This window comes from Miscanthus floridulus, chromosome 16 (genome assembly GCF_019320115.1).
Source record: "Miscanthus floridulus cultivar M001 chromosome 16, ASM1932011v1, whole genome shotgun sequence".
Classification (NCBI taxonomy): domain Eukaryota; kingdom Viridiplantae; phylum Streptophyta; class Magnoliopsida; order Poales; family Poaceae; genus Miscanthus; species Miscanthus floridulus.
In genome coordinates, this window is record NC_089595.1 from 13867330 (window position 1) to 13888392 (window position 21063).

General features: G+C 49.0%; 1 pseudogene; it reads right to left on the reverse strand.

Moving 5' to 3' along the window:
• Window positions 1–11767: 11767 nt before the first annotated feature.
• LOC136510307 (pathogenesis-related thaumatin-like protein 3.5) lies at window positions 11768–20832 on the reverse strand (annotated as a pseudogene).
• Between the last annotated feature and the right edge of the window lie 231 nt (window positions 20833–21063).

A 21063-nucleotide genomic window follows, 5' to 3' on the forward strand; every position in this document is an offset into this window, starting at 1 on the left:
GGCTGGATACCTGAAGGAGGTAGATCCAGACAAGGCTGAGGAGCTTCGGATGACCCAGCTAGACTTGTCAGCAAAAATAATTGGCGACATTAACCTGTGTGGAGGCAGGACAACATCTGTACAGGGTATGCCATCAACAAGTCAGCTAGAAACGCCATCAGTTTTGAGCCAACCAGTGAAGCCTGCGGTCTCGACCAGCCAGGCATCGGCGGGGCCATCTTCTTCAACTCGACCAGTACAAGAGTCCCCGAGACTCGAGCAGGATGTCAGGAGCAGCGAGCAGCAGGTGCCGCGTGCCCCGACCAGCCAATAGGATAGGCTATAGCTTTAGAAGAAGATGTAGTTGTGTTATTGTAAACTTGTACCTTTTTAGGCAAGCTTGTAATAACGTAACTGTATATCATCATAAGCTTGTTTGTTTTGTATAAAACGTATTTAAGCTTGGAACTCATGTTGGTGTAACTAAGTGAGAACATGTTAGCGTTCTATTTAGTTGTACCAGTTTAGTCGACACGTCATCCTGAAAGGTTTGTATGGCCCTAGTTTGCCATGTGGTCGGAGTGTGAGGTGCGTGACCTATGCACACGTAGACGCAGACAAGTCAAACTAGAGGGGACCTGCCGATCACCCGTAGCGTAGAGAGCAGATCCCATGCACACGTTGGGAGGAACCAGAGACAGGGCCTGCTCTAAAAACCCGGGAAGGAATGGTGGTCGGTTTTGACTGGTTGAGTTAGAATAACCATAGACTTCGAAGTGACACATTAGAGTGGTCGGAGAAATCATAATAGCTTTATTGAATTGAATCGAAAGTACAAGAGGAGTACATATCTTAGTAGTTAAGCATAGAAATGCCTAAGCTTGTCGATGTGCCATGAATTGGGTACGTCCGTACCGTCCAGGTGAGCTAACCTGTAAGACGTTGGTCGTGTGACTTCCTTGATTATGAAGGGCCCTTCCCATGGAGTTGCGAGTTTGTGGATAGCAACCTGATTCGTCTTCCACTTCAGGACCAGGTCCTCGACCATGAAGAACTGCTCTTGTTGTAGTACCTACGCAAAACAGCAAGGTATTTGGCTGTACGTACACAAGAATCGAGCCGCTTCTCTTCTGCACTATTCACTTCTAGCTCCCGCACTTCATTGACCTTGCCTTCGTCGAAGTTCTCTACTCGTGCTGATCTAAAAGCTATATCTGCTGGGAGGACTGCCTCAGCACCGTAAACCATAAAGTATGGTGATACGCCGGTATTGCGACTGGGCTAGGTTCTGAGGCCCCAGACCATGGCTGGTAACTCTTTGAGCCATCTTCCGGGAGCTTTGTCATTTTCTCTGTACATCCTCTTCTTTAGTGCGTCTAAGATCATACCGTTTGCCCGCTTGACCTGTCCATTAGCTCTAGGGTACACCACCGAGACGTATTTTACTACTATGCTCCTTTCATCGCAGAAGTCCCAAAAAGCGTTCCCGGTGAATTGAGTACCCAGATCAGTGATGATGCTGTTGGGTATGCCAAAGCGGTGGATGACCTAGTCGAGGAACGTGATAGCCTTTTCTAAGGATGCCTATACCAGAGGCATGTACTCTACCCACTTAGAAAATTTGTCGATCAGCACAAAGACACATGTAAATTTCCCAGGAGCCGGTTTGAAGGGCCCGATCATATCCAGTCCCCAGCATGCGATGGGCCAAGAGGCTGGTATTGCCTGGATCTCATGTGCTGGTATGTGAATTCACTTGGTGAAGAACTGACAACTCTCATAGTGGCGGACTAGCTTCTCTGCATCGGCTACCGCTGACGGCCAATAGAACCCTGCTCGGAAAGCCTTGCCAACCAGCGTTCTCGAGGCCACGTGGTTGCCGCAGGAGCCAAAGTGGATTTGGTCCAGGAGATGTTTGCCACCCTCCTGGGTTATACACTTCATCAAGATTTCCTCCTTTGCGTTCTTACGCCATAATTTGCCATCGACGAGCAGATACTGCTTACTACGACGCATCGGGCGCTCGTTTTCTGTCTGATCAGTGTAACCGTTGCCATCTGTCAGGTACTTGATGAAAGGTACTCTCTAGTCAGGCTCATTAGTGGTCGGAGGTGGCTCGGTGGTGCTTGACGCCAGAACCGTAGCCACCAATAGCTGGTCTAGAGGCTTGTCGACCGTGGAATCTTCCTCTTCGATAGAAGGCGTGAGCAGGTCTTGAACGAATATGCCATGTGGGACTTTGGCTCGAGATGATCCTAACTTTGACAGCGCATCTGCTGCTTGATTTTTGTCCCAGACCACGTGTGTGTACTCGATGCCCTAGAACTTGCCTTCCAGCTTTCTGATCGATTTGCAGTATGCATCCATCTTTTCGCTGGTCGTGTCCCAGTCCTTGTTGAGTTGGTTGATGACCAGAGCCGAGTCTCCATAGACATAGAGACGGTTAACACCGAGCTCCACCGCAATGCGCAAACCATGTAGGCATGATTCGTACTCGGCGGCGTTATTAGATGCTGGGAAATAAATCATAAGGACGTACCGGAGCTGCTCCTTGGATGGTGACACGAAAAGAACTCCAGCTCCTGCGCTGTCGATGTTGAGAGAGCCATCGAAGTACATCTTTCAATACTCATCGGGCCCCTGAGAGGTAGGCGTGCTTAAGTCTGTCCACTCGACGATGAAATCGATGAGTGCCTGAGACTTGATTGTAGTACGGCTTGCAAATTCCAAGGAGAAAGGGCATAGCTCCATTGCCCATTTGACGATGTGCCCGTTCGCGTCTTTGTTGTGAATGATGTCTCCCAGAGGGTACTCGGTCATGACCACCACACGATATCCGTTGAAGTAATGTTTCAACTTTTGGGATGTTATCAGTATGGCGTAGATCAGTTTCTGAATCTGTGGGTACCTGGTCTTGGATTTATTGAGTACCTCACTGATAAAATAGATTGGTCACTGTACCTTATAGGCGTGGATAGGCTCGTCGTGCTCGACCACCATGGTAGTGGAGACCACCCGATTAGTTGCCGCAATGTAAAGTAGGAGAGTTTCATCTTCTCTGGGAGCAGTGAGGACCGGAGGTGATGTAAGGTATTGTTTTAGCTATGTGAAGGCAGCGTCTGCTTCCTCCGACCACTCAAACTTCTCGGATGCTTTGAGCAGCTTGGAAAACAGTAGTCCTTTTTCTCCTAGTCTTGATATGAAATGACTGAGAGCAGCCATGCATCCGGTAAGCTTTTGGACATCCTTCACCTTTTTGGGCGGCTTCATGTCTAAGACATCTTTGACTTTCTCTAGGTTAGGGCGTATGCCATCGTAACTGACAACGTTGCCAAGCAGTATACCAGAAGGAACACCAAAGATGCACTTCTTTGGGTTTAATTTCCATTGGAATGTATTAAGGGCTGCAAAGGTGCGTTCCAGGTTGTCAACAAGGGTATGTGCTTCCTTGGTTTTGACAACTATATCATCAACATTAGCCTCGACGAGGTCGTCTTTTATCTCGTCTTTGAGGTAGGCCTGTATGGTGCATTGGTAGGTAGCCCCGGCATTCTTGAGCCCGAACGACATGGTCGTGTAGCAGTAGGCGCCGAAAGGCGTGATAAAAGATGTCTTGATCTGGTTGTTTTTTTAGAGCGGTCTGGTGATAACCAGAGTAGCAATCGAGAAAGGAAAGCAGCTCACAACTGGCGGTTGAATCTACGACCTTGTCTATGCAAGGTAAGCCGAAGGGGTCCTTAGGGCAGTGTTTGTTGAGATCAGTGTAATCAACACACATTCTCCATTCATTATTCTTTTTGCGTACAAGAACCAGGTTGGCTAACCACTCCGGATGATACACTTCTTTGATAAATCCGGCTACCAAAAGCCGTGTAACTTCTACCCTAATCGCCTCCTTCTTATCGCGAGCGAACCATCATAGCTTCTGCTTGATAGGTTTGGCCTTGCCATTGACATTCAAGGAGTGCTTGATCAAGTTTTGAGGTACACCGGGCATGTCAGCAGGTTTCCATGTGAACACATCCACGTTGCTCCTCAAGAACCTGACAAGCGCGTCTTCCTATTTGGGATCCAGGTTGGCCCCAATAAGGGCCATTTTGGTGGGATCACCGTCGACCAGCTGGATCACCTTGTGCTCCTTGGACTTGATGTTCTTGCATGGAGCCTTGAGCTCTAGGATCTCTAGGTGGTCGACTGAGGTCTTCTTGGCATCGAGCATGGTCTTGGCCATGCGAATAGAGAGGTCGTGAGCCTCTACTATTTTGAAGTTGTCGTCCTCATAGGTATAAGCTGCGTATACGTTGCCCCTGAGGGTCAGAACTCCTTTCTCGGTAGGCATCTTGAGCACCAGATACCTGTAATGAGGTATGGCCATGAACTTGGTGAGCGATGGTCAACCAAGGATAGCATGGTAGGTGCCGTCGATATCAGCGACCACGAAGTTGACGTAGTCGGTGCGAAAGTGGTCCGGGGTCCCAAATTGCACAGGTAGCATGATCTGCCCGAGAGGTGTAGAGCTCTGTCCGGGGAGAACACCCCAGAACTATGCCTCGTATGGCTTGAGATCTGCCTGGGTTATCTTCAGGGCTGGTAGACTATTCTTGAACAGTATATCGATGGAGCTGTCATCATCGATCAACACTCTATCGAACTAAACCTTGTTGATACAAGGATCGAGGACCAGGGGAAAACGTCCTGGCTCAGGTATTGCGGCCCATTGGACCTTTCTACTGAAGGAGATCTCACGGTGAGACCAAGCGGGGAGCCACGGATCGGTAATGAGGTTGTCGGTGTTGGCCACGTTCAAGCAAGCACGGGCGAGCAGCTTGCGTTCTCGTTTGGTCTCGATGGACACTTTGCCTCTAATGATGGTGTGCACATGATCGGTTAGCTTGACGTACTTGTGATAGGGATCTGCGTCTTCATCATTGTTGTCCTCGTTGCGCTGTTCCCCTGCATCGTTAGGCTTGTCGGATGTATCCGGAGCCTGTTGATGCGTGTAGATAGACTTGAGAACACGACAATTCTCCATGGTATGGTTTGACTTGGGATGGAGCTGGCAGGGCCCTTTCAATGCTTTGGCATAGTCTTCTTCATAGTTACGATGTCCGCCACCTTTTTTAACGGTGTTGACCTCGCCGTCGTCTTCCCGAGCACGCTTGCCCCTGTAATCGTCACGGCGGTTACGCCGCTGATTACGTTGGTCGTGGTGGTCGCGGGAGTCGTTGCGCTGGTTGCGGCGGTCAAAATTGTCGTTTCGGCCACGGTTGCCGCGGTAGTCGTCGCGGTGTGGGGGGTGGTCGGAGCGTGGAACCCTTGCTGCTTCTTCGATAATTATCTTTTTAGCATAGTCGGCGTCCGCATATTTCTTAGCAGTGGCCAGGAGCGCTGTGACTGATTTAGGTCTCTTGTGGAGGAGCTTGTCCCTTAGGGCATCATGGAAGCAGAGGCCAGTGATGAAAGCCTCGATTGCCTCGTTGTCAGAGATTGATGGGACCTTGATGCGCATCTCCGAGAAACGCCGGACGTACTCGCGCAGTGGCTCATCTTTCTGATCTTGAATCCGCTGCAGATCATATTTGTTTCCCGATTGCTCGCAAGTAGCAATGAAGTTGTCAATGAAAGCTTGCTTGAGCTCCTGCCAAGAATCGAAGTAGTTTGTCGGCAAGCTGACCAGCCATTGGTGGCCTGCATGGCCGACGGCGACTAGGAAGTAATTGGACATGACGTGCTCGTCAGCCATGGCTGATCTGCATGCGGTTTCGTAGAGCATAACCCATAATTCGGGGTTCTCCTTGCCGTCGTACTTCTGAAGCTTCTCGAGCTTGAAGTTCTTGGGCCATATGACTTGGCAAAGGTGATAAGTAAACTGCTTCAAACTCGGAGGGCCGTGGGTAGTATCGTATTCCATATGGCGATGACTTTCGTGGGATGCACGATCGTGGGCTCTCTGGTTGATGCGATTGCACAGATCGCGTTCTCCGAGGTAATGGCGGAGATCGTTATTGCCATCACGGCGATCCCGGATGCCACCCAGGTTAACCCTACGACCGCGGATATCACAGCAATTGTCACGGTTGTCTCGGTGATTGTCGTCCTGGTAGTTGCGGCGGTTGTCGTCCCGACCACCATCATGGCCACCGTTTCCGCCTTGACGGTTGTCTGAGGGGTCATCGTTGCGCGAGCCACGTTGGTTGAGTGGCTGTGAGCGACTTGAGTACTGGTGGCTGTGGCTTGACTCGACTAAGATGGATGGAGCCCGGGCTTGATTTACAATCTCTGTGGTCTGAGCCATAGTAGCCGTTAGATAAGCTTGTATATCATCGCGAACTGCCTGGGTTTCCAGGGTATTGGGTAGTTGTTGCATTGTCGCCATAGCAACAGCTACGTTGGCGCTTGGAGTCCTGAAGACCTATTGGCCCCCCACCCTGTCGAAGGCATTTTTAAGGTCACGTGGCTGGACCTTTATGCATCGTGCCTCCTCTTCTACTTCTACTTCGATTTGTCGGCGATTAAACCGGTCAATATTGTATGCTTTGCGTGCAAGCCTTTCTTGTTCTGTTTCACCAACTGTCAGTGGTTCGTCATTACTGACAACATTGATCAAGTCCCCTCACCTTGGTGGGAAAGACAGGAATTGCAGGAACCCCGGGGCGTGGTCTGGGATATCCAGATTGTATTCAACGCCTTCATTGTCATGATGCTGGAGCTTGGTGTGGACGGAGGCATTAGATGCGATGCCAGACGAGGAGCTGGAGCCACCCTCTTGGACTGTGTGGACGGATCCTTCTCGATAATCCTCAATCCAGACCATGTTGACAAAGTTGCGCAGGCCATAGGGCTAGGCCTGGTAGTTCTCCGTCGAGACTTCGTACTCAGAGAGCCGAAGACCCATCGCGGAGGCTGGCCGGCGACGAGCGGAGCACCCTTCAGGAGTAGATGTGACCACGAGATCCATACCGAGTCATGTAGGATGACTGGCCCGAGCTGGTCGGGTAGATCTGTTGTGGGTAGCAGTTACCTGCTCGTTAGGTTGACTTTGAATTGAACTTACCAGAGCTAGGGTTTCAGCAAGTTTGGTGCCGACCCGATCGATGGAGTTGAGCAGGTCGGTGTTGTCGATCTGCTTCCCTTTATAGTGAGGAAGCGGACGACGGGTTGTCGGCGTGGCTGAAGATGATGTGGGCATGGTCAGAGCCAGATGTACCATGGTCGGAGCCAGATCCACCGTGGTCGGAGCCAGATCCACCGTGGTCAGAGCCGTATCCACCGTGGTCGGAGCCGTAGCCGATGCAGGTGAAGTAGTGGTCGACGCAGATTGAATCCGCGCCTCCTCCGTGGTCATGGCGATGAAGTCGTCGGAGCCGGTGGTCCAGGTGATCTGTCCGACGGTGAACGTGAGGCCGTTCGGCATAGCCATGGAGCCGGAGATGATGACCATCTTGTTCGCTTGGAGTGCAGTACGCACACCCCCAACCTGGCGCGCCACTGTCGACGAAATATGGTCGGCAATCTACCTAGGGGTATGCCCAAGGTAGTAGATTGTCGGTAGACAGATGCGCAAGCCACAAACAAGATGGTGATGCAAGACAAACATAAGGTTTTATCCAGGTTCGGCCGCCACGAAGGCGTAATACCTATGTCCTGCGTCTGATTATATTGTTGTATGTCAATGAGAGATGTTTTTAGAGGGGTCCTCTGCCCGCCTTATATAGTCCGGGGGGCAGGGTTACAGATCTGGAAACTAATCCTAGCCAGTTACAATTGCCATAGGTGGCCGGATAAGGATTCATATTCTAACCGACCAAGATCTTGCTTGATCTCCAAATCTGCCTTAATTCCTTGCGCGGGATTCCAAACAGGTTGGTCGAGCCGCGCGTCATCTTCTAGTGGACCGGACCCCCTGATCCGGGCTGGCCCAAGCCTAGCCGTAAGGGTATAGGGGTTAATACCCCCACAATCATCACTTGAGGAAGCATCACTATCCCAAGTGACAACATATGAACCACCCTTCTTCTTCTTGAAGGTCATCTTGTTCTTCTCTTTATTTTCCTTCTTGTCCTTTTTCTTGTTCTTCTTGTCATCATCATTGTCGCTATTGTATGGACATTGAGCAACAAGATGATCTTTGCTTCCACACTTGAAGCACCTTCTTGACTCTTCTTTGTTCTTGGATGAAGACTTCTTTCTTCTAGCACGGTAGCCCTTCTTCACCATGAACTTGCCAAATCTCTTGACAAAGAGAGCCATCTTCTCATCATCATCATCATCCCATGAATCATCTTCTTCACTAGATGTTTCTTGCTTAGCTTTGCCCTTGGATGATGTGGCCTGAATGCCATGCTCTTCTTCTTCTCATCCTTCTTCTCATCTTTCTTCTCCTTCTTTTCTTCCTTCTCATCATCATCTCTATATGTGTCATCAGTCATTATATCTCCCAACACTTAGTTTGGTGTCATGGTGTCCAAACCACTCCTCACTAGAATAGTGACCAATGTACCAAATCTTGAAGGTAAGCATCTCAAGAACTTGTGGGAGAAGTCCTTAACCTTCACCTCTTCTCCAAGTGCTTTGAGATCATTGACAAGCACTTGAAGCCTATGGAACATCTCTGGCACACTCTCATCCTCCTTCATCTTGAAGCTTGCAAACTTCTCTTTGAGAATGTATGCCTTTGCACCCTTCATGGCTTGAGTGCCTTCAAAAGATTCCTCCAACTTCTTCCAAGCCTCATAAGCCATCTCAATATTTTTGATTTGCTCAAATGTTCTCTCATCAATTGCATCATGAATGGCACTTAGAGCAATGTCATTGTTTTAGAGAAGCACTTCTTCGGCTGTGGTGGGATTCTTCGGATCTTCAATCTCAATTTTTGTTTCTACCACTTTCCACACCTTTCTATTGATTGACTTGATATGTGTGGTCATCTTTGACTTCCAATAAGGATAATTTGTGCCATCAAATTGGGGTGGCTTCTTAGTGTTGTTGATTTAAGCTATTTTTACACCGAAGGTTGTTAAGCCTCAAATCATGGTGATCTCGGCTCTGATACCACTTGAAAGGTCCTAATGGCTAGAGGGGGAGTGAATAGCCTAATAAAAAATTCTACAACAACACTTAACAAAAGGGTTAGACAATTATGAGGCGAAGCAAGTGTTGCGCTAGCCTACTCAAAATACAAGCCGCCTACCACAATTCTAGTTTAGGTGGAATCTAATCAGTCAATAACTATGACACTACTCTATGTTAGTGTGCTCTCAAAGGCTAACTAAAGAGCCACACCAACCAAGCAAGCGAGCTCTCACAACTAACTACACTAAAGAGCTTGACAACTAGTTTGCGGTAATATAAACAGAGTGATCAAGAAAGTTATACTGCCATGTAGATGATGGAACCAATCAATCACAAGAGTGAATAACAATGAAGACCAATCACCTCGGAATCAAGGATGAACACAATGATTTTTTACCGAGGTTCACTTGCTTGCCGGCAAGCTACTCCTCGTTGTGGCGATTCACTCACTTGGAGGTTCATGCGCTAATTGGCATCACACGCCAAACCCTCAATAGGATGCCGCACAACCAACACAAGATGAGGATCACACAAGCCACGAGCAATCCACTAGAGTACCTTTTGGTGCTCCGCCGAGGAAAGGTCAAGAACCCCTCACAATCACCACGATCGGAGCCAGAGACAATCACCACCCTCCGCTCGACAATCCTCGCTGCTCCAAGCCATCTAGGTGGCGGCAACCACCAAGAGTAACAAGCGAATCCCGCAGCGAAACACAAACACCAAGTGTCTCTAGATGCAAACACTCAAGCAATGCACTTGGATTCTCTCCCAATCTCACAAAGATGATGAATCAATGATGGAGATGAGTGGGAGGGCTTTGGCTAAGCTCACAAGGTTGCTATGTCAATGCAAATGGCCAAGAGAGTGAGCTTGAGCCGGCCATGGGGCTTAAATAGAAGCCCCCACAAAATAGAGCCGTTGTACCACTTCACTGGGCACAACGCAGGGTGACCGGACGCTCCGGTCCGATTCATGCTACGTGTCCCCTGCTTCAAATACTATTTGTTAGATTTCAACGGTCAAGAGATGACCGGACGCGTCAGTTAGAAAGTGACCGGACGCTGGACCTCAGCGTCCGGTCGTTTCCAGTAAGGTTCCAAACGCGAATTTTCACGACCGGACGCGTCCGGTCATGCCCGACCGGACTCACCAAGCGTCTGGTCACTCAACGTCTCCTCTGTGTGCCTCACGTCAGCGTACGTCAGCACTGACCGGACGCACCCTGTCAGCGTCCGGTCGCAGAGCGACCTAGCATCTGGTCATTTGATCGACGCCAGCGTCTTCGCTGTTACACCTGACCGGACGCGCCGGTCCAACCGAGGCCAGCGTCCGGTCAGTTCCAGTGACCTCCGTCTTTTCTGTCTAGGGCGCCGGTGGAGTTTCTTATCCTTGCTCCCAAACTTCACCTCCCTTGATCAAATGTACCAACCACCAAGTGTATCACCTTGTGCACATGTGTTAGCATATTTTCACAAACATTTTCAAGGGTGTTAGCACTCCCCTAGATCCTAAATGCATATGCAATGAGTTAGAGCATCTTGTGACACTTTGATAACCGCATTCCGATACGAGTTTCACCCCTCTTAATAGTACGGTTATCAAAACTAAATGTGATCACACTCTCTAAGTGTCTTGATCACTAAAACAAAATGGCTCCTACAATTTATACATTTGCCTTAAGCCTTTTGTTTTTCTCTTTCTTCTTTTCAATTCCAAGCACTTGATCATCACCATGGCATCACCGTCGTCATGTCATGATCTTCATTTGCTTCTCCACTTGGAATGTGCTACCTATCTCATGATCACTTGATAAACTAGATTAGCACTTAGGATTTCATCAATTCACCAAAACCAAACTAGAGCTTTCAGCTGCACCGAGGCCGCCGCCGCTACGCCATGGCTCGCGACTCTGTGAGGCCCCACAGTGAGCGTCGTCGCGGCCCCCATGGCCACTGCCGCTGTTGCGCCCTCGAGGCTGTCACCGCCACCACGCGAAGTGGATCACCCTTGTCCCTTCGTTTCAGAGAAATTGATCCAACCAGCATCTACACGATGTATTCCCTATGGGAGCGAATCCAATCCAACCCATATGAACCCCCCACCAAACACTGGCAAATCTGGGTCCAAAGTGTTTCAACCCACGTGAACGCAATCCAAACACACGCTTATTTCCTGCGTGAACAACGTGCGGCACAGAGGGAATGCACTACTTAAGAGAGGAGAGAGTTGGCTGGAGTGAGAGACATACAAAATCAACTATCAAAGGGAATCCAAGATCGTTAACACTGAACTGATGATCCATATTTCCGTCGCAAAAAGGTACTTTATCACGCAGGTCGGTCGAGTTGCGCGAATCGTGTGTTCCTGAGCTGGACGTGCATTATCATATACAGTAGTTTTGTTTACACGGCACTACTGGGCGGCAACCGGTAAATAGATAGATGAGATATATAGACAGATCGCATGCATATATAGCAGCAATGTACATGAATCAACGCAAGCAATATATCTAGCTGAAGCTTGTCACTGATCCGAGACTGCACACCCAAGGCTAGAAGTTTTCGCCCGCCAGCCGCGCCTGCAGGGGCACCTGCACCTTGTTTAGCTGCAGCACTTGTCGAAGAGACCCAAGAATGCTGCCAGCAGAGTCACGACGGCTGTCACCGCACTCAGGACGCCGACGATAACGCCGCCGATGCTCCACGGTTCCGAATTAAGCAGCGCCGTCCTGGCCGTCGCCGGTGTACGGCGTCGTGCTGCCGTCGACGAGCGGCCTGTTCCCCGTCCCCGGTGTAGGATAGCCACTGCATGCAGATGCAGCCACAAAAATAATCGAGGTTGTTGCAGCCACTCAGGATTTGCAGCCGTCGATGCTCAATATAATGGATGTGCACATGCACATACAAGCATTCCGAACGCCGTCTCGCCTTTTCTGGCGCCAACGCCAGGGTTGCCGACATGCATGGCTGCCCTACTGCTCAGCGCGACAGGGTAACGGTCTCACAAAGTGATCGTAAGTTTTTTTTTTTTTTGCCAACACCCAATGTATGCTGCAAATCAGCGTATATGGTTGTCGTGCTGGGGCAGAAGGTGATGGTATATGTGAAGGTGTCACCGCCGGCGCAGGTGAAGGTGGAGGTGGCGCCGTCGTACGCGTAGCTGAACGCCCGCGGGCACGCCGATGGCTTGCAGGTGCCGGGGTCCCCGTACTCGCCGGTGCAGCAGTACTGGGGCGACCCGAACGCCAGACATGCGCTCTTGCACGCCACGGCGCCGGTGGCCACCGACGTGACGACGCGCAGCTCGGCGGGGCACGCGCCGTTCAGGTCAGACAGGCAACCCGTCGGCGTGCAGTAATTGCCCCCCCCCCCCCCCCCCCCCCCCCCCCCCCGCGGCGGCGCCCTGCGGCACCACGATCATATATAGACATGTTGTACCCGTCGACGAGGCTCACGTCGTACAAGTCCACCCCTCCGCTCCCGTCGTCGAGCGTGAACTGCGCGAGCGTTGCCGCCCGCGCAGTCCTGGCGGCCCGAGCCGCAGTCGCCGGTGACGCAGTTGAACTTGCCACTGCTGTCAGTAGTGGAGCTGATGCAGAGGGTACAGCCCCAGACGCGGCCCGACCACCTGAACGGCATGGTGACGATCTCCCACTGGCCCGGCGCGAGCTCAAAATCCGTGGTGTCTGGCGCCGCCGAACTCACCGCAGAGGAGATCGCCGGCCACACCGTGTGTACGCAGCTGTTGCTGATGTTGAACGACTTCCTGGAACCAGCAGCACCTGCAGATTGCGGACACATGGTCGGTACCCATATGGTCTCGGTGTGATGAATGATTGTCAACGTGATTCACGTCTTTGGTTGAGTTTGTGAACTAACCATAGCGTGAGTTGTGTTGTGCAACATGTCTCTTGATTTGTGGTGCCCAGGTGTAGAGCTCGGAGGCGGTGGTCGATGGCGAGGTGAAGGTCAAGTAAAACGGGCCGTGCCGATGGACCGGGTGCGGTGAAGGGCGGACGTGAGGCTTGGACTGAGGGACCGGAGCGCCGGAGGACCAGCCGCGGTGGCTGACACTTGGGGACATCGACAAGCACAAGTGTACATGGAGGAGTGACCGTGTTGACCAAGTCAAGGCGGTCGAGGACAGTGGTAACACATGTCGATAGGTACCATATGGTCTCGGTGTGATGAATGATTGTCAACGTGATTCGCGTCTTGGGTTGAGTTTGTGAACTAACCATGGCGTGAGTTGTGTTGTGCAACATGTCTCTTGATTTGTGGTGCGCAGGTGTAGAGCTCGGAGGCGGTGGTCGATGGCGAGGTGAAGGTAAGTAAAGACGGGCCATGCCGATGGACCAGGAGCGGTGAAGGGCGGACATGAGACTTGGACTGAGGGACCGGAGCGCCGGAGGACTAGCCGCGGTGGCTAACACTTGGGGACATCGACAAGCGCAAGTGTACTTGGAGGAGTGACCGTGTTGACCAAGTCAAGGCGGTCGAGGACAGCGGTGACACGTGTCGAGGAGTGGGGGATACATATGGAGTACGCTACTCGCGAGTGGGTTTGATGGTTTGGGCCGTAAAACCATCGGTGTACGGTTTTCGGGTTTGGGACTCAAAACCCGGTCGGAGGTTCCGAGGAGGAACGGGACGGAATCACAGAGGTTGTGTCGAGGCGAAGCAAATCTGTGCAGGAAGCGTGACCGTCCGATCGACAGAATACTGAGTTGGACCATAATGCCTTAGGGTTAGGTGGTTCGCTCTAATTATCCAGGGGTAGTTTGGGGCTTGTGTAATAGCCCTATTAAATAAGGATGATGGTGCCCCAATCACCCTCACCTCTTGGCATTTTCATTTCTCCTCTCTAGGTCTTCCCCCTCCCTCTAGTTTCTTGCTTGAGAGGTCCTCAGATGATTTAGCCACTTTATCTGTGTGATCGAACCGAAGATTTGTGCGGCAATGGAGGCCCTAACCTCCTCGTGCCCTCCGGGATTCAAGGTTTGAGTCTTTTGTGTGATTCCCGTTCGTGTTCTTCGCGTTTGAAAGCATCTAGATCCCTAGTGGATTTCGGTGATTAATGACAACGGAAGATTATTGTGACTGTAACAGAACCGCCTAAATTATGCTGGCCCACGTACACCTGTCATTGTCTTAAAGACATCTGACTACTGTGCATGGGGACCTGATAATTTCGGTTGTCTATCAGGTGTCCTCGGGGGGACCCCAAATCATCCACCTTTCACATCCGATCAGGATCATTATAGAAGAAATTGCAGTATTACAACAGTTGATACAAAAATATTACATCAGAGTTAAATAGCGGAAGTATTACAAACCATAAGTTTACAAACCATTTATTCAAGTCTTACAAACCATAAGTTTTACTTTCTCATACTAAGTAAGATAGCATGACCAACATTATCTTATTCAATATATAGATATCATCCTGCCCAAGGATGAGAGTATAGCATATTTACTGTTGGCTATCATTTTCCAGAACCGACATACAACATGGATAAAAGCCTATTGGCTGCTGGTGTTCACCTGCAACAGGGGTTAACAAATCCTGAGTACTTAAGGGTACTCAACAAGACTTACCTGACTAAAGGAAAAGACTCTAAGGGTATGCAGGCTTAAGGGGTACAAGGGGGGTTTAGCAAGAATCAAGAATAGCTTTTGCATAAAAGTGTACTACTTGTGGATCCTTACTTTTAATATTTTAACTCGACATTAATTCATTGATAGTATCCAATTTGCACCTGATCTCAATCAATCACTTCATTAACATCACATCTCATTACCATAAGTAACCATGTTCCAATGATTAACTACGATGAGTGGTCAGGGGATCGAGTCTCCATAACCGAGGAGCAACGATGATTCGAACCGGTTAAACCCAGCTGGGTATTCCTAACCACATGACATATGCAGGTCCGGGACCTACATATATCAACCCTTCCCTCAAATCCTCCAAAACATGAATGGGTTCGCGCTACCCGAGAGCACAGTACTCCACCGCCCAACGCTATCTCGGACGGTATCGCAGGGTGGGTACACACTACTCTCGTCATCTCTCCACTCCCAGTGCACGGTTGTCCTTTCTCATAATGGAATAGCCGAGGTATCAGGCTTACCGGAGTATGTGGTCAGTACTGCAAAGTCTCGACCACAACAGGCCTACATTGAACGGTCCTCAATCGACATAGATGGGACAAGCACGACCAGGCAACCCTGTCGGCTTAACCAGCAGTAACATATCCCATGTCCCGTCCGGTCTCCATTTCATCTATTTTCATATTCAACTTTCAAGACATTTCCTGAGTGAAGAACCATTGTGAATGATGAACTCATCACTCGACTCTTATCATCTAAGCATGGCTAAGCATTACTAGTCTATCATTATAAAAGGATGACAAGGATAAGTATTTAGAATATCAAGGCAGGCATGCAGCAATTGGTATTCAACCATTTCCTACTACTTAGTGCACATTTTAGTGGACTCAAATGATAACATTTATAAAAAACAAGGGAGCGTTGTATGCTCCGGGGCTTGCCTTGGTTAGAAGAAAAGTTAGGTTCCTCTGATGAACCACAGATGTCAAACCCAACCTCCACTGGTGGATACTCCTCCTCTAGAACTTGATCAATGGTCACTTCCTCACTTTTGTTCTCTACACGTAATAAAGGATTCATGCTTGACATTATGATAACAAACATGATGCATGAAAGATGCATACAAGTGCATGGATGCACTCAAACAAGATTAACAAACTTGAGTACAACTTTCCTTCATAAAAATAACTAACATTTGTATTATCAAAAGCATTTAGGTCAATACATACAAGTTGATGATTTGTTTATTAAGAAAGAAATTAACTTCTAAAGAACAGCAGGGTTTTACATGTTCCAAGATTCACAAATATTACTGAAAACACATTCAACCCATTCCAACATTTATTTAAACCATTTTGGTATTTATTAAACATGAAACATGCATTTAAACACACTTAAATTAATTAGATAAGTTAGAATTATCAAAACAGCACCAAACTTTTTATGGAGACAGGTATTATCACATGATATTTACACAAAAAAGTTTCATGATTAAAGGATTATTATTTTGGCCTACAAAAATCATACATATAGTATTTTTCTATTAAAATATGTAATTTTTGTGCATAAAATTACTTAAAAAGGCTAACTCATATTTTTTTTATGGATAGAGTACTTCATAACTAAGCTATACAAAAAAATCAAAATTTTATCACACTTCTATAATTAGTTATGAATTAAACAAGAATTGGCTCATTTTAATCATTTCTAAAAAAGATTAAAGGCTGAAAAACTTTTCTCACTCTCCTCCTCTCTACTCTCTCTCACCGACACGTGGGACTGGGTCAACATTGACCCCTCCTGACCTTGACCGCGCACCCGCCGACCGGTAAGCCACGTAGCTCACCGATGGCTTGGTCGCCGATGACGGTGAGGACACCGGAGTGCTCCCCGCAGCCACGCGCATCGATCTAGGGTGTCGGTTGACTATCTAGGGCACAGCAACGAGCTCAACGCCGGCCATGGCGGAGCAGCGGTGCTACGCTGGCCAGGAAGGACTGGTAGAGATAACATTTCCACGCCAGACAACATTAGGAGCTCACCACGATCTAGCACGGCTGCTCGGTTGAGGTGGAGACAAAGCGAGGAGGGTTGCCGACGTTGGTGGTGGATTCGGTGGCATGAACTGGCAGCGGCACTAATGTTCTGGCATGTATGGTAGGGATAAAATGGAGGCGCCTATCACCATCACAGCAACAAGGCAAAGATGAACCATGAAACGGCACAGTGAGAGGTTCACCAGAGCGGCCTGGCCACGGTGAGGTGCTCGCGGCGGTGCTACGGATGGCCATGAGGAAGATGGCGGCGTCTGGCCGACTTCAGCAGAATTGGACTGCATGAACATGCTTAGTAGAAGTGCAAGGACAAGGCGACATTGTGGGCAAGAGGAATTGGACTGGGACAAAAGGAGAGCGATGAATTTTGGCCAACGAAAAGGATGCTCGACGGCAGCTAACAGAGGGAAAAGGATAGACGACGCCTGCACTGGAGCTTTTAAAAGGGCGAGGGCGAAGCGTCTGGGCATGCCAGCCGCTACGCGAGCTCGGCCATGTGGATGGCCATGCATCCAGGGGCGAGAAGCAGCGCGAGGGCGGCCAATTGGTGCACGGCAACGGCAAGTAGGCAAGCTGCTGCTGTCGGTCACTGTAGCAACTGACAGAGCCCCTTCACCCCTCTATATCTCATAATTCCATGTTGAAATTTGTCAAGCTCCAATAACAAAACTTGTTCATCTACATGAGATCTTCAACTTCTATTAAGGAATCAACATCAAATTATCACTGGTTAGTGAGATCCAAGGTGAAGAACAAGGGTACTTGAAACTGAAACTGAACTTCAATTAGGGTTTTGCTAAACAGTTGATTAACTAACTTTAGTCAATTAATTAGTGAGCAATTAGTTGTCAAACCTCTCAACCAATAGCACGATTTCAAAGTACAAGTTTCATACCAATTCATAGAACCAAGATTGCACAAATTTTATTTATGAAAAATCATTTATTAATTCTCCCAAAACTGAACTTTCTTACTGTTTTCCAATACTTAGCCAAAATAGTCAAGTGTAGAAAAATAGTGTTGAATTAAATTTTGAGATTCAAATATAAACATGAAATGCATTACTGGTTCAATGCTTGATCATTATGCTTGATGATGACATGATCAAAATTTTAATTATTTTTTTAACATCTAGGATGCTATAGTGACTACGTGTGTTTTGCATAAACAATTTGAGTTAGGTCATGATAATGGTGATTGTTTGGGCAATCAATGGTATTCATGCCCCTATCATTGGAAATCATTTTGGTTTTCAAAGGATGGACAACAAGATCAAGGACGGTTAGTTCTAAGTGTCGTTTCACGTTGGAGAGACACTTAGATTAGTTTAGGGCTTTGTTTTCCTTTGGCCGTACTATTAAGGAGGGTATGAACTAGTAGCTTGACCTTGGTGAGTCTAATATGTTAGGTGTGGTGCACACTTGTCAAACTTAGCGCTAGGTAGCTCAGAGTTAGCCCAAAGATCATTTGAAGTTGACTCCATTCACAAAGTATTTTGATTTGGAAGTGTTTGGAGCTGTGACAGAGGGACCAAACACTGGTCCTTGTCGGACTGGACGCGTCCGGTCAGTGTAAGAAAAGGTTGAGATGGACTGGACGCTGATCCCCATGGGACCGGACGTGTTCGGTCAGTGTAAGATAGTGCAGAGGGAACCCTGCAGTCGATCGGACTCTGACACAGTGTCTGCACTGGACACGACTGTGCCTAATGTTTTGTCTCCTATGAGGACTGGACGTTGTGCCCGTGGCACCGGACACTGGAGGCCAATGCATCCGATCTAATGCAGAGAGGTTCCAGAGAAGGATTTTGTTGACCGAGCCCTGATAGAGTCCGGTCACACTAGCCGTTGCTTGTCAGAGATGATGTCACGTAGCCATTGGCTACTGACCGGACGCGTTCGGTCACCCCAACAGGCGCGTTTGGTCATCACTAAAGTGGCTGAATTAGACCTCAATGGGCATGTTTGGTTGTGGGGTGTATAAATACATCCCCTACTCATCCAATTCAGTTCTCTTACTCATTTGTTTAGCTGAGGCAACCATTTGGAGTTCAAGTGAGAGCAAGTGCCTAGTGGGATGATTGAGATTTGATAATCCAAGATTAAGGACCTCATTAGTGTCCAGGGAGTAGCAAGTGTGCATCCACCTTCCTGATTAGCCTTGTTTGGGTCAAGTGAAAGTTTATGCTTGTTACTCTTGGTGATTGGCATCACCTAGACGGTTTGGTGGTGATTGGGAGCTTGGTGATTATCTTGCGGAGCTTGTGGATGACCTAACTCATCTTGTGAGCTGTTGTGGATGATTCACCATACTGGAGTGGCAAAGAATCTGCCCGTAGAGAGCACTTGATCCTTGCGTGGATCAAGGGGGAGCGATAGCCTTGCATGGGTGCTCCAACAAGGACTAGTGGGGAGTGACAACTCTCCAACGGCAAAACGTCACCGTGTTCCTTCCCTCTTTACTTTGAGCATTTATTTTGAGCAATTCAATTCCTGTCTTTACATTCCTATAATTGCCATGCTAGAGTAGAATTGGAACCTAGGTTGCTAAACTCTTTGTGCGATAGAACAATAGGGTACACAATTAGGCACTAGGGGTGAAGTGGGCTAAGTATCGGACTTAATTATTGCAAGAATTTTTAGAAAAGCCCAATTCATCCCCCTCTTGGGCATCTTGATCCTTTCAGGGGGGCGGTAGCAGGGTGCTGTAGCCGGCCTAGCACTAGGGGGTGGATAGGGCTGCGGCCCACGATGGCTAGGCCAGGTGGCGGCGGCATGTGCGGCGGCACTGGAGAGAGAGAAGACATAATTAGGGTTTTACTCCAAACTATTCTTGCTTAATCTCAAAGGATACATCTCCCCTTATATTTATAGGGAGGACCTAGCCCGACTCGACTTGACTCGCAAGTAATCCTTACTTCTAAACTGAGAAACAAAATTTTTCACATCGCTAATAATCCAATGAATGGAGGATTCTTAAGAGTGGGATCAATGGACAACAGAGATTTCATAGCTGTCCGAGTGGCTAGGACATCCTATCTTGAGAGATTTTGTCGGTGCGAAATGTGGCCGACAAGTAAATATTTGTAGTTTTGCCGTGCGTTGAGATCGGATGTGGCCTAGCACTTAATGACATAGGATTTATACTGGTTCAGGCAACGTGCCCTACGTCCAGTTTGAGTCGGTCGGTTACTTTATTCCTGAGCCTAGGTGCTCAAAGTTTGCAGTGGGGGTACAAACGAGTGAGGAATGAGTAGGGGGGGTGTAAGAGACCCGGTTGGACTCTGATCCAAGTGAAGAGAGTGACGGGTGCTCAAACATGTGCTAAGTGTTTGAGAATGTGTAGACCCTTCGAGAGTTGAGGGTCGTAGTACTGTTGAGCCTATAGCTATTGTGACTTGTTGTGTCCGTTATCACCTATTGTGTTCGTCGAGAGTGCCTGTCGTTTTAAGGAGAGAGCGCATCCCCTTTTATAGTTTGAAGGGGATGGTCTTACAAGAGAGAGAGAGAGAGAGAGAGAGAGAGAGAGACAGTACCGGTGCTACCTAGTCTTGTCGCCTATGCCTTTGAGTATGGGATGGTCGTCGCCCACCTTACTATTTATGCCGGCATCGCCCACCACACTATTTAGGCTTTGCTATTTCTGACAGCCTGCACAGTGTCCGCCTGGCACGGTAGATGACGGTGCCCACAATACTATTGCAAGTCGGTACCGCATAGTGTACGCCTGATACAACAGAACAGCACGGCCTAATACGTGCACAGGGAGTGGTAGAGTATGGACCTCGGTATCACGGTTGACTTGGTGCATCTTCTAGGGTGGCCGTCATGGCGATGAGCCGTATCGAGACATGCACAACCTTCCCATCCGTAGTGGTTGGCGACAATGTGTGCCCATGTTGGGTTGATGCTTCCTTTCGAAGGTGAGCCCATGCCCTCGGGGTCGAGCGAGGTGGAGCCCGTTCCCTTAGGATTGGGCGAGACAGAGCCCGCGCCCTCAGGGTCGGGCGAGGCAGAGCCTGCGCCCTTGAGATCGGGCGAGACAGAGACCGCACCCTTGGGGTCGGGCGAGGCGGAGACCGCACCCTCGAGATCAGGCGAGACGGAGACCATGCCCTCAGGGTTAGGTGAGGCTCTGCCTATCCCCCGGGCCCACACCGACTGGGCATCCCCAGTCAGTCGTTCCTAGTCGGCACCAACCATTTTGGTCGAGAAGGAGTGGCGTGAGTAGATATGGCATCTTCCCAGTTAGGGAACACGATCGGAGTCAGACTATGGTCTGGCCAGCCTCTTTGGTCAGGGTGCCAACTAGGCCTTCTGGCCGAGGGCATCGTTTTAGCGGCC